At 30.1% G+C, this 9,915-nt stretch overlaps 1 long non-coding RNA gene across 2 annotated transcripts; it reads right to left on the bottom strand.

Annotated features, from left to right (window-relative positions):
• Window positions 1–1,773: 1,773 nt before the first annotated feature.
• On the bottom strand, window positions 1,774–5,801 carry LOC139866054 (uncharacterized). Of its 2 annotated transcripts, XR_011765223.1 has the most exons (7): window positions 5,321–5,801; window positions 4,819–5,189; window positions 4,433–4,699; window positions 3,741–4,064; window positions 3,613–3,656; window positions 2,347–2,468; window positions 1,774–2,207 (listed from the first exon to the last, which is right to left on the bottom strand). It is a non-coding gene; the product is annotated as an uncharacterized lncRNA (long non-coding RNA). The 2 variants fall into 2 exon arrangements; XR_011765222.1 differs by having other exon boundaries at window positions 4,433–5,189.
• Between the last annotated feature and the right edge of the window lie 4,114 nt (window positions 5,802–9,915).

The raw sequence follows: 9,915 nt of genomic DNA, 5'->3' as shown, positions 1-9,915 counted from the left end.
GACATTTAAAGATAGTAAATTGTAAGTTTATACACTTTTAAAAACTAACTTGATTTGTTTAACAAACTAATAATTGATTAAGTTGATGTCAATAATAGTTACTTGAAAATAAAGGAGTAATGGTGCTAAGCTATATCTATATGTTTGAAGTGGCTTACATCTTAATGGTGCTACCGTGCTAAGTTAATATATTACATTGGATAGTTATTAGATTGAATAGTTATTAGAATGGTAATGGATCGGATATAGATCGGGTTATATATCTTATCCACATATCTATCCATTTTATTTATTTATTTATTTATTTATTTTTGGGTAAGCAAGGAAACCCTCCTATAAACGAGCACATTGGCTCCCCCATAGAAGGTAAATCCTCGGTTATATGCTCACCCTCTAGTCACACTCATTTTTGAACAATTTAGCATAGCCGGGAATTGAACCCGAGTGGTGTGCTTCTGCTTCATTGGGCAACTCGGTAACCACTCAGGCAAATCAACATTCATATTTAATTTTTTACTTTGTACAATCATAATATTCTGCATAGTAAAACAAATGTTATAATTCTTAGTAGTTATTAAACCGAATATATCAATTCTTACTAATATGTACAACTAAAAGTCAATGGATAATCTGTTCTTAATAAGGATACCAACTTATGTATGCATTTTAATTTCCTATAAGTCAAAAGTAAAAATAAATAAAAATTCAAGTAGCATGAATATTACGAGATGCGAATTTATTTTATATAGACTGTACCTTTTATAATCTTTAGTTTTCGTTAACAATTGAATAGTTTATATCTTATATGTAAATGTATATAGTCACATGAGAGGCCCGGACTGGGAATAACCCGACCAACCGTTCGAGGCACACGATTTTCAGAGGTCGAGTTTTTTTGTATATACACACAAAATTGGAGATGTGAGAACATGAAAACTAAGGAAACACAACTGAAGCAGTGAACGCGAAACACAATAGGCTCTAAAACAACAATCAAATGCCCTGAAAAAAGAAATCAAAGATCACTAGGATTCTAACAAGGCTCAAAGGGCCTTTTTAAATAACTTACACTAGCTTAATGCCCGCGAATTCGCGGGGCTACTTTATGGGACTAAGCAAGTATTAGTTAGTAAGTACTTAATGTGAAACATTATATTATTTGCGTAGTTTTCAGTAACGGACACAATCATAGAATATTGCTATATAGTTGTTGAGCAAAAGATAACAAATAAACCCATAAATGCAAGTCTAAGCATGCAATCATTATTATTTCATTTATGTGTACCAACCAACAATTGTCTAGTTTATAACCCGCGAATTTGCGGGACTTAAACATAAATATATACACAAACAATGAAACGTAATCAACTAAATAAATATATATTGCAGTATATAAGTAAAATATACACTGAAAATAAATCAATTCATATAATCATATGATGGTTTTTATAGACAAACATCATTGTTTTAGTTTAATATTCCGTAAGTGAATAGAAAGAATAACTCATTCATGAACTTTAGTACTCCATATTCATATTCCATCCATCCATATTTGTTCTTTTGGTTCTTTTTCCAGTTCGATTTCGTTTTCTTTGAGCGAGGCGGTATCCATGTAGGTTTTTTGTATCTTGTTCCTTGAATGTTTCTTTTACTTTTTGTGAAAGACCTAGGTTTTATACAAGTTTTTTGTTTTTTGGTGTAAAAAAAAACATATCCATCCATCCATATCCATATAAATATTGAACACAAATGGAATTAAATATGACCCATCGAAAGGATATTCAATACAGTGAGAGAAATAGCAGTAACTCAAATTTGAACCAATCACATTACAACTGCCATCTCAACCTACATGAGTGACCCATTTTACCACTTTTTAACGAAAAGTAACAATAAAACGTTACAATTGTTATCCCTGCTTTTTTATTTGACAATTCCACCAAGTAAGGTAAAACATCACGAAGGTCAAGTTGAAGACCACATACATCCTAACTAAAGTATCACTTATACGACGACGTCATCAAAATATGGGTGTCTCTTGCTTAAATTAATACTCGGTAAACACATAAAAAGCAAGAGTAGCTCTCAAACTCAGCAGCCACCACAATGGTTCACAGATACTTGTACGACGACATCGTCTCAATAGTTCTAAGCATAAACCACGACCCTACTGAAGTAAATATAGCATATAACCACAACGCTTGTACCTACATATAACAATTACATAGGTTATAGATCAGACATCATTTGATCATGTGAACATCACCAAATTTTGATCATGTATTCATTTGATTAACATATTATACCCAGGGTTGTAACATTTTTTTTTGAAGTTTCAAGTTGTACCTGAAAGGACGAAACCAATGGCTTCCAGATTCTCTTAAACGTATTGGACCTTCTGATTTTTATAATCCTTATTCCACGCAGTTAAAACAATCAGTAAGGTAAGTACCCTGCTGAGCTGCAACCTGCATAACAAAAAACATGAGCAACGAATAACAATATATACGGAGTAATAAATAACAATATATAGTTGATCATGCTTGGTCAGTTGCATTCACAACTTATATTTGCCATTCGTTATTTATAGTTACAACTAGTTTTCGAACCTTCGCTTCGCGCCGGGGGTTCGATTTTTAATGTATTTTATTGTGTTTAGTTACGGAGCCTGCGAGTGAAAAATCAACATATATGAAAAGTACCCTAAATATTTAGCATTTTTTTAAAAGTGTCCGTTTTGCGTATAGTTGGTGACATTGTGTTCATAAAATTATTTCGAGTTTAAGGATGGTGTCGGAAAAATTTAACTTGTTGCGAGCGAGAAGATATGACCTGTTGAATATTTGAGTGGAGTTTATTTAAGATATTTTATGAAAATTTTGATTTGACGCTTTAACCCCCTGTGTTGGGGGTCGATTTTAATTTTTGAACAAAGTTTGAGGGGCTTTTGTGGTGTTACTTGAAAGAAAGAAGGGAAAAAAGAGAGGTGAAAAGACAAAAATACCCCTGGTACTACTCATAAGTTTTGTCTAATACTCCCCCCGTTCCATTACAAGTATCCACTTACTTTTTGCACACAGTTTTAGAAAATCCCACTAACTTCATTTTCCACCAATCAGAAATCTTCTCTCTCCAGAATAACCTCTTCTCATTGGTTGAAACACAAAGTGGACACTTGTAATGGGACATCCCAAAATAGAAATGTGGACACTTCAAATGGGACGGAGGGAGTAGTTAATATGTTAATATATTATATATACAGAGTAATAAATAACAATAAACTTATTGGCACTAATCAACGCATATACTTTCCTAAATAATTCTCTCACGAATGGACATGGACGTAAGTCATAAACAAACATTTGAAAAGGGATTCACTCATATACCAACATTTTGAATTTTGATGCTGATTGTAGAATTAAACATTATGGATCAACTAATACATTGAATACAAGTACAGTAAAAATCACACACGTTTGAGGTGGGAAGCTTGAAAAACAAATAATGATGCTTCATATTGAACATGTTGCAACTAAACACCATCATACCCTGGGGAATTTTTCTGAACAAGAAAGTCCTTAAATTGAAGGTTAGAAAAAATATTTTGTCTACCTGGTAAATACGCTTCCTCAGAAGGTGCTGAACCACCCATTGCTCTGCAGAAAGAAGATTAAACTGACATGAGCATTTACTGAAAGTGAAACCATTTTTAAACTAACCACAAACACTATTTAACCTACCGGCCCATTTTTAACGTATTTACCAGATCCATAAAACTCGGCAAGTTCATCCTCCAACACCATTTTTAGATATCAACAAAAGATTTCAACAGAAGAAATGTTATCATGATTAGGAAATCAGTAATATACAATACTATTACCACAAAAATAATAAAAATAAACACTCACCTGCGAAAACCCCAACAAATCCATCAGTTTTCTCAATCAACTCTTCAACAGAGTGCAACAATCGATGCATCCTTGTGGCCACCAACCAAAATAGTTATATTTTAGTTCCTATACCATGTTGTCTACCGGTCTCCTTCCCCATGACTCGCTAATTATCTATACATCAGCATAAAAGGTACTTCGTCTGATTTATGTACAATATAACTGAATATAAACATATTTATCATAAATTATAAGCAGTAACTGCAATTACCAGTGATCATTTAACATTTATTGCTAATCACAGAGTAAACACTACAGGCTAAAGCCAATATAAAAATGGGTCAACCCAAGTACCCAAAATGAACAGGATTGTACTTATACATACATTACGGTTGCTGCACATACATTGTTTTGGGTCAACTCAAGTACATAACCCAAGATTGCATGTTTTGAACAATTACACACAACCCACCCATTTCACAACTAATTTCCATGTTCAAAAATATCAGTCAATAAATGCATAATGTGTATTAGAACACTACCTGACGCAATTTCTGATGTAAGCTTCGTTTGAGTGAAATGACGTGTTCGCCACCATCGACAACGTAATCTCCAGTGATTACTTATTTTATCATCTCCAAACATTTCAGGAACATTTATAGAACGCTTTGTGCAGCTATCACCATAGCTAACAACACAACTCGACATTCGGTCTTCATCACATTGAGAAAGCTTCATAATGCGAGCAGCAAATTCTTTCCAAATGCTACAGTCGGCATATGAACCATCCAAATGCAAAGCAATCATTTCTACAAGTTTTGCAACGCTATAATGCCATGTAATATATAAAAGTGACAAACAACACACTACAATACAAAGATATGTTGTAAACACATTTAAATTATGAAGGTGTAACCAAATAACATACCGTCGTAGTGAAAGTTGATCTATCTCTTCCATTCAAATGTGTTTACCGATTAAATCTACAAATCGCTTAAATTAAATGTAAGGGTTCGTACGCGGGGCGCTAGATTTAGGGTTTCAATTCAACGATTTTCTAACCTGGAAGTCAAACTTTTATTTATAATACTACGTGCTTTTACTTTTATACAAGTTTCTAGCACATTACACTACACTTTTTTCATGGTTCCCAGTTTACATACATCACTAATGCTCTTTTTTTTTTTCTAACAAAGGTCTACATTTTGAATATATTGCTATATTATTTTAGAAACACAATCCTTATCCTTATCTTCAAATACAATCAGCAATCATTTGATTTAAATGCAATCAGCAACCCTGGAAATCAAATAGAGACAACTTGTTACAAAATCAAGTCTACTCATATTGAAGCAACTAAATTTACACAACTTGTTACAAAATCAAGTCTACTCATATTTAATGATTGATCCTAAAATGAAGATAAACACCTGTAAAATTGAAGCAAATCCCATTGAGGCATGTTATCGAACACGTTTTGGGCAGTATAGGCCAATAACTTCTTGTACAGACAACTATATACGAAAAACTTCTTAAATCTAAAACAAACACATTTGATTAAGATATCACAAATCGATCTAACAAAATTGTTTAAATGAAACAAAAATCAACATAACTAACCAAAATAATTATCTCGGATATCAGAATAGTTTAAATGAAACAAAAATTAACATAATCAACATACTCGGATTGCATATTAGGAGACATTTACGGTTTTTTGTTCCTGTTCAATTCGTGAATGAAATTGAATTACAAAACCCCTAAAGTTGTGTTTCTACCAAGTGTCGGATGGCATATTGGTAGAAATTTAGGTTTTTATGATCTAAGACGTGAATGTACTGATTCGTGAATGGAAATGGAATCGATGAACCGTTTGTTGATCGATGAACCGTCTGTTGCGATGATGATACATTTGAATCGATGAGTTAAAATTAGGGTTATTTTATGTGTAAGGGTATTTTTGTAATCAAACAATTCAAAGTTAGGATTATGAGGTCATTATCAAGATTAGGAAGAAATGAAGGGCTAAGATCAAAGATGGTTAATTAAATGGATGGCTAAGATTAATTTATGCTCCTTAAAATGACCTATTTTTACTTTTGTTATTATATATAGTATAGATTATTTGTTATGACCTAAAAGTTTTTTTTTTTTTTAAATAGCTTGAAATACCCCGTTCATATACAATATAAACGATTCACAATAGTCGATTACATCGCGAGGTAATTGACCTCTATATGATACATTTTACAAACATTGCATTCATTTTTAAAAGACAAACTTTCTTTACATCGAAAGTTGACGGTAAACATACTATTTCATAATAATTCCAACTATAATTGACTTAATAATAATCTTGATGAACTCGACGACTCGAATGCAACGTCTTTTGAAATATGTCATGAATGACTCCAAGTAATATCTCTAATATGAGCAAATGCACAGCGAAAGATTTCTTTCATACCTGAGAATAAACATGCTTTCAAGTGTCAACCAAAAGGTTGGTGAGTTCATAGGTTTATCATAAAACAATAAAATTCATCATTTTGATAGGCCACAAGATTTAAATCCTGCATGATACAAATGGGCCCGAATCTTATACCCACCTGTAATGTACATGCGATATCTTTTAAATACAGTACACATTTCTCGTGTACGAAATCATCTTTCATAAATCTTAGTAACCGTATACATATCTCGTGCACAAAAATAACATACACATAACCTGTGTATAAAATCATTCTCTCGATACATAACATTACTTTTCATTGCTTTCATAGCTTGGCTTGGTAACCGACCTTAACATATAATGCGCATAATAATATCCTCAAAACAGAACATCTCGTCTGTATAATAATCATATAAACTACGAAGTACTAAACACCACGCCCACTAGCCCTTCCGTCTAGTGAACATTCTGGGTGGGGGTGTTAAACCCGGTAGCTACCTTTAGGATTCGCGTCAATTAGGCATGTACTAATTCTCAAAATTAGTGATGTTCCCTAATTCTTAGGTTACCAAGCAATAATAATCAGGGAAAAAATATTCATATCAATTGTGGCAATTATCACGTCCACATAATTCAATAGTGGCAATTATCACGTTCACATAATTCATTCGAGGAATGTTTTGCTTCTGTCTATCTCGTCAAACATTTATAAAAGCATTTCATGTATTCGCAGTTCAAAAATGTATTTCAAAAGCATTTAATAAAGCAGTTGTAAAAGTAGCGCATGTATTCTCAGTCCCAAAAATGTAAAGAGGAAAAGGGAATCAAATGAACTCACCATCCAATATTTTGTAGTAAAAATATTCATATGACGAAATTTAACAACTGAACAATGTAGGGTTGGCCTCGGATTCACGAACCTATATCATTTGTATATTTATTAATATACATAGTTGTAATCGAATAAATATAAATTTATTAATTATCAACAACAACATTACCCAATCCCACGAATGTAGGGTATGGGGGAGGTGGAGTGTAGACAATCATTCCTCGTACTCTAGACTAGAAGGAAATACCTACTCCACTTGCTGGTATAGAACCCGCGACTAGATAAGATCGTCCCTCCCTCTACTCGAGAGCCAAGAGATTGCTTCCTAAAGGACCTCCGGCCAGAACTGCTCATCCAAACGAAATAATGCAAATTTATTAATTATATCCTTTTTATATTGATAAGATACATATGTTTCTTATATTCATCTTGTATATAAAAATATATTAAATTTTTGTTATGTTATGTGTATTAAATATATTGTTATATGAATATCATCTGTTAGTTAATTTAATGAAAATGCTAAAATAATGATAATAATACTATTAGGTTTAATAATATTATTAATACAAAAATGAAAGTTTTTATATAAAAAGATAATTTTAATAATATTTATAATGTTAGTAATAATGCTACTATTAATAATATTCTTAATAATGATACTAGTTTTTAATAAATGATAGATTTAAAAAAAATTAATGATACTTTTAGTATTAATGATTATAATAATACTGATATTAATAGTAACTATAAAATTAACCAATTTATTACAAATGGTAATAATTTTAGTAGTAATTCATTAATAATGATACTCATAATGATAATGTTAATAACAACACTTGTATTAATATTAATAATAATACTTACTTTAATTGTTAATACTAATAATCTTAATGATAATAATACTAAATATTAATTCTTAGTAATGATAAAAGCATTAGTAATAATATCATTAATAATAACTTATCTACTATAATCATAATACTAATAATACATGATATATAATAATACTTATTCTATTAATAATAACTAAGTTAATGATAATAATTACATTGAATGATATTACTAGTTAATAATAATAACAACAATAATAATCATAATAATAATGATCATAATAATAATAATAAATGATTTATAATAATAATAACAACAATACAAATAATAATAATAAAGGTGATAATAATTATACCTCAAAGAATAGGTTTTTAAAAAAAACTCCCTCCAATCAGGATTGAACCCGAGACCACCTGATTAACCAACACATCCCCTAACCATTTGGGCTATCGCCCTTTTCTGAATTAATCTAATCCCACATTAATTTAACTCTTATTTCTGTTATCTCCTCTTCCTTCTTGAATTTTTGAACGGCAATTTCCATAATAATTTCCATAACAGCAAAACAATTTATAACGTGTTTTAAGATTTCAAACGAGACAGAGAATCAGATGTGGGTGTTTGTTTGGATTACCAAAGAAGGAAAAAAAAATATAAACCAAAATTTGATTTCGCGATTTGATTGTTTTGAGACTCCGATTCCTTCATGAAATATCCTCCAAATCACTCCTATAAACTTTCTCCATTCTCAATTTAACTTAAAACATAACAAAGAACTCAAATTTGCTCGAAGAACATCATGTTGACTTTTGTTTCAAGAACTTTGACTTTGAAAATTCGATTTTAATTCGAAGAATTGGAAGTTGAAACTTTAAAGAAAGTTCGATTAGATGAATCCTAACATATCTACATTTATAGATTTTGAAAATCGATTATCAAATCGAGCTTTTGATTACAGCTTGTACGAACAGAGGTATGCAAGAGAAGAAAAGAAAAAAAAAAGTATTTTCTGTTTATTTTATCAGATACAAATTGACACTTGTTGTTTATGATTGATATTGTAGATGGAAAAATCAATTATTTTTCTAACGACTCCTCAATTGATTGATTGCATATGGAATATGTGTGTATTGACATTCAGACACAGACAAGGAGGAAAAATAAAATAAAAATAAAATAAGTAAAAAAATAAAATGGAAAGGGATTGCTAACAGAATGTGTTCTCTAATTGGATTGAAGTTGATAGAGATTCGACCGGGTACAAAAGCATGAGCAGGAGATGACGACTTTAACAAAAAGAAAACGGATTAAGATAGGTAACATGTTTGAGTATTAATTGTTTATATATATATATATATATATATATATATATGTATAATAAATATAAATACATTATTACTAATCATGCTGCCATATTATAAATAATAAATTGTTAATACTATTAATATTTATCATGATGATCAAAATAATAAGGAGTAATAGAAAATACTGATATGATAATGTTAATATTAAAGATAATGGAAACTTCTAATAAAAAGATAGGTTTAATAATTATCAAAAAAAATTTGATAAACATAATAAAAATGATAATAATAGTATTATTAATGATACTTAATAATAATGCTAATTATAATATTATTAATATTATTAATGTTAAAAATAACAATTTTTACTTATCATATTTCATACCTATATGTTTTATATAATACTATTATTGATTTTTTTACTAACAATATTTATTTTAATAAAAGTAATAACATTAATAGTATTTTAGCTTGCAGGTTAAATTTAATATATTAATATTACACAATATTAATCATGTATATTTTAACAATTATATATATATAACATATAAAAAATGGGATTGGGTTTGTTGTTGTTGTTGTATAACATATAATAGTTAAACCTTT

This window comes from Rutidosis leptorrhynchoides, chromosome 9 (assembly GCF_046630445.1).
Source record: "Rutidosis leptorrhynchoides isolate AG116_Rl617_1_P2 chromosome 9, CSIRO_AGI_Rlap_v1, whole genome shotgun sequence".
In the NCBI taxonomy this organism is placed as follows: domain Eukaryota; kingdom Viridiplantae; phylum Streptophyta; class Magnoliopsida; order Asterales; family Asteraceae; genus Rutidosis; species Rutidosis leptorrhynchoides.
This window is presented reverse-complemented; position numbering and strand designations above follow the sequence as displayed.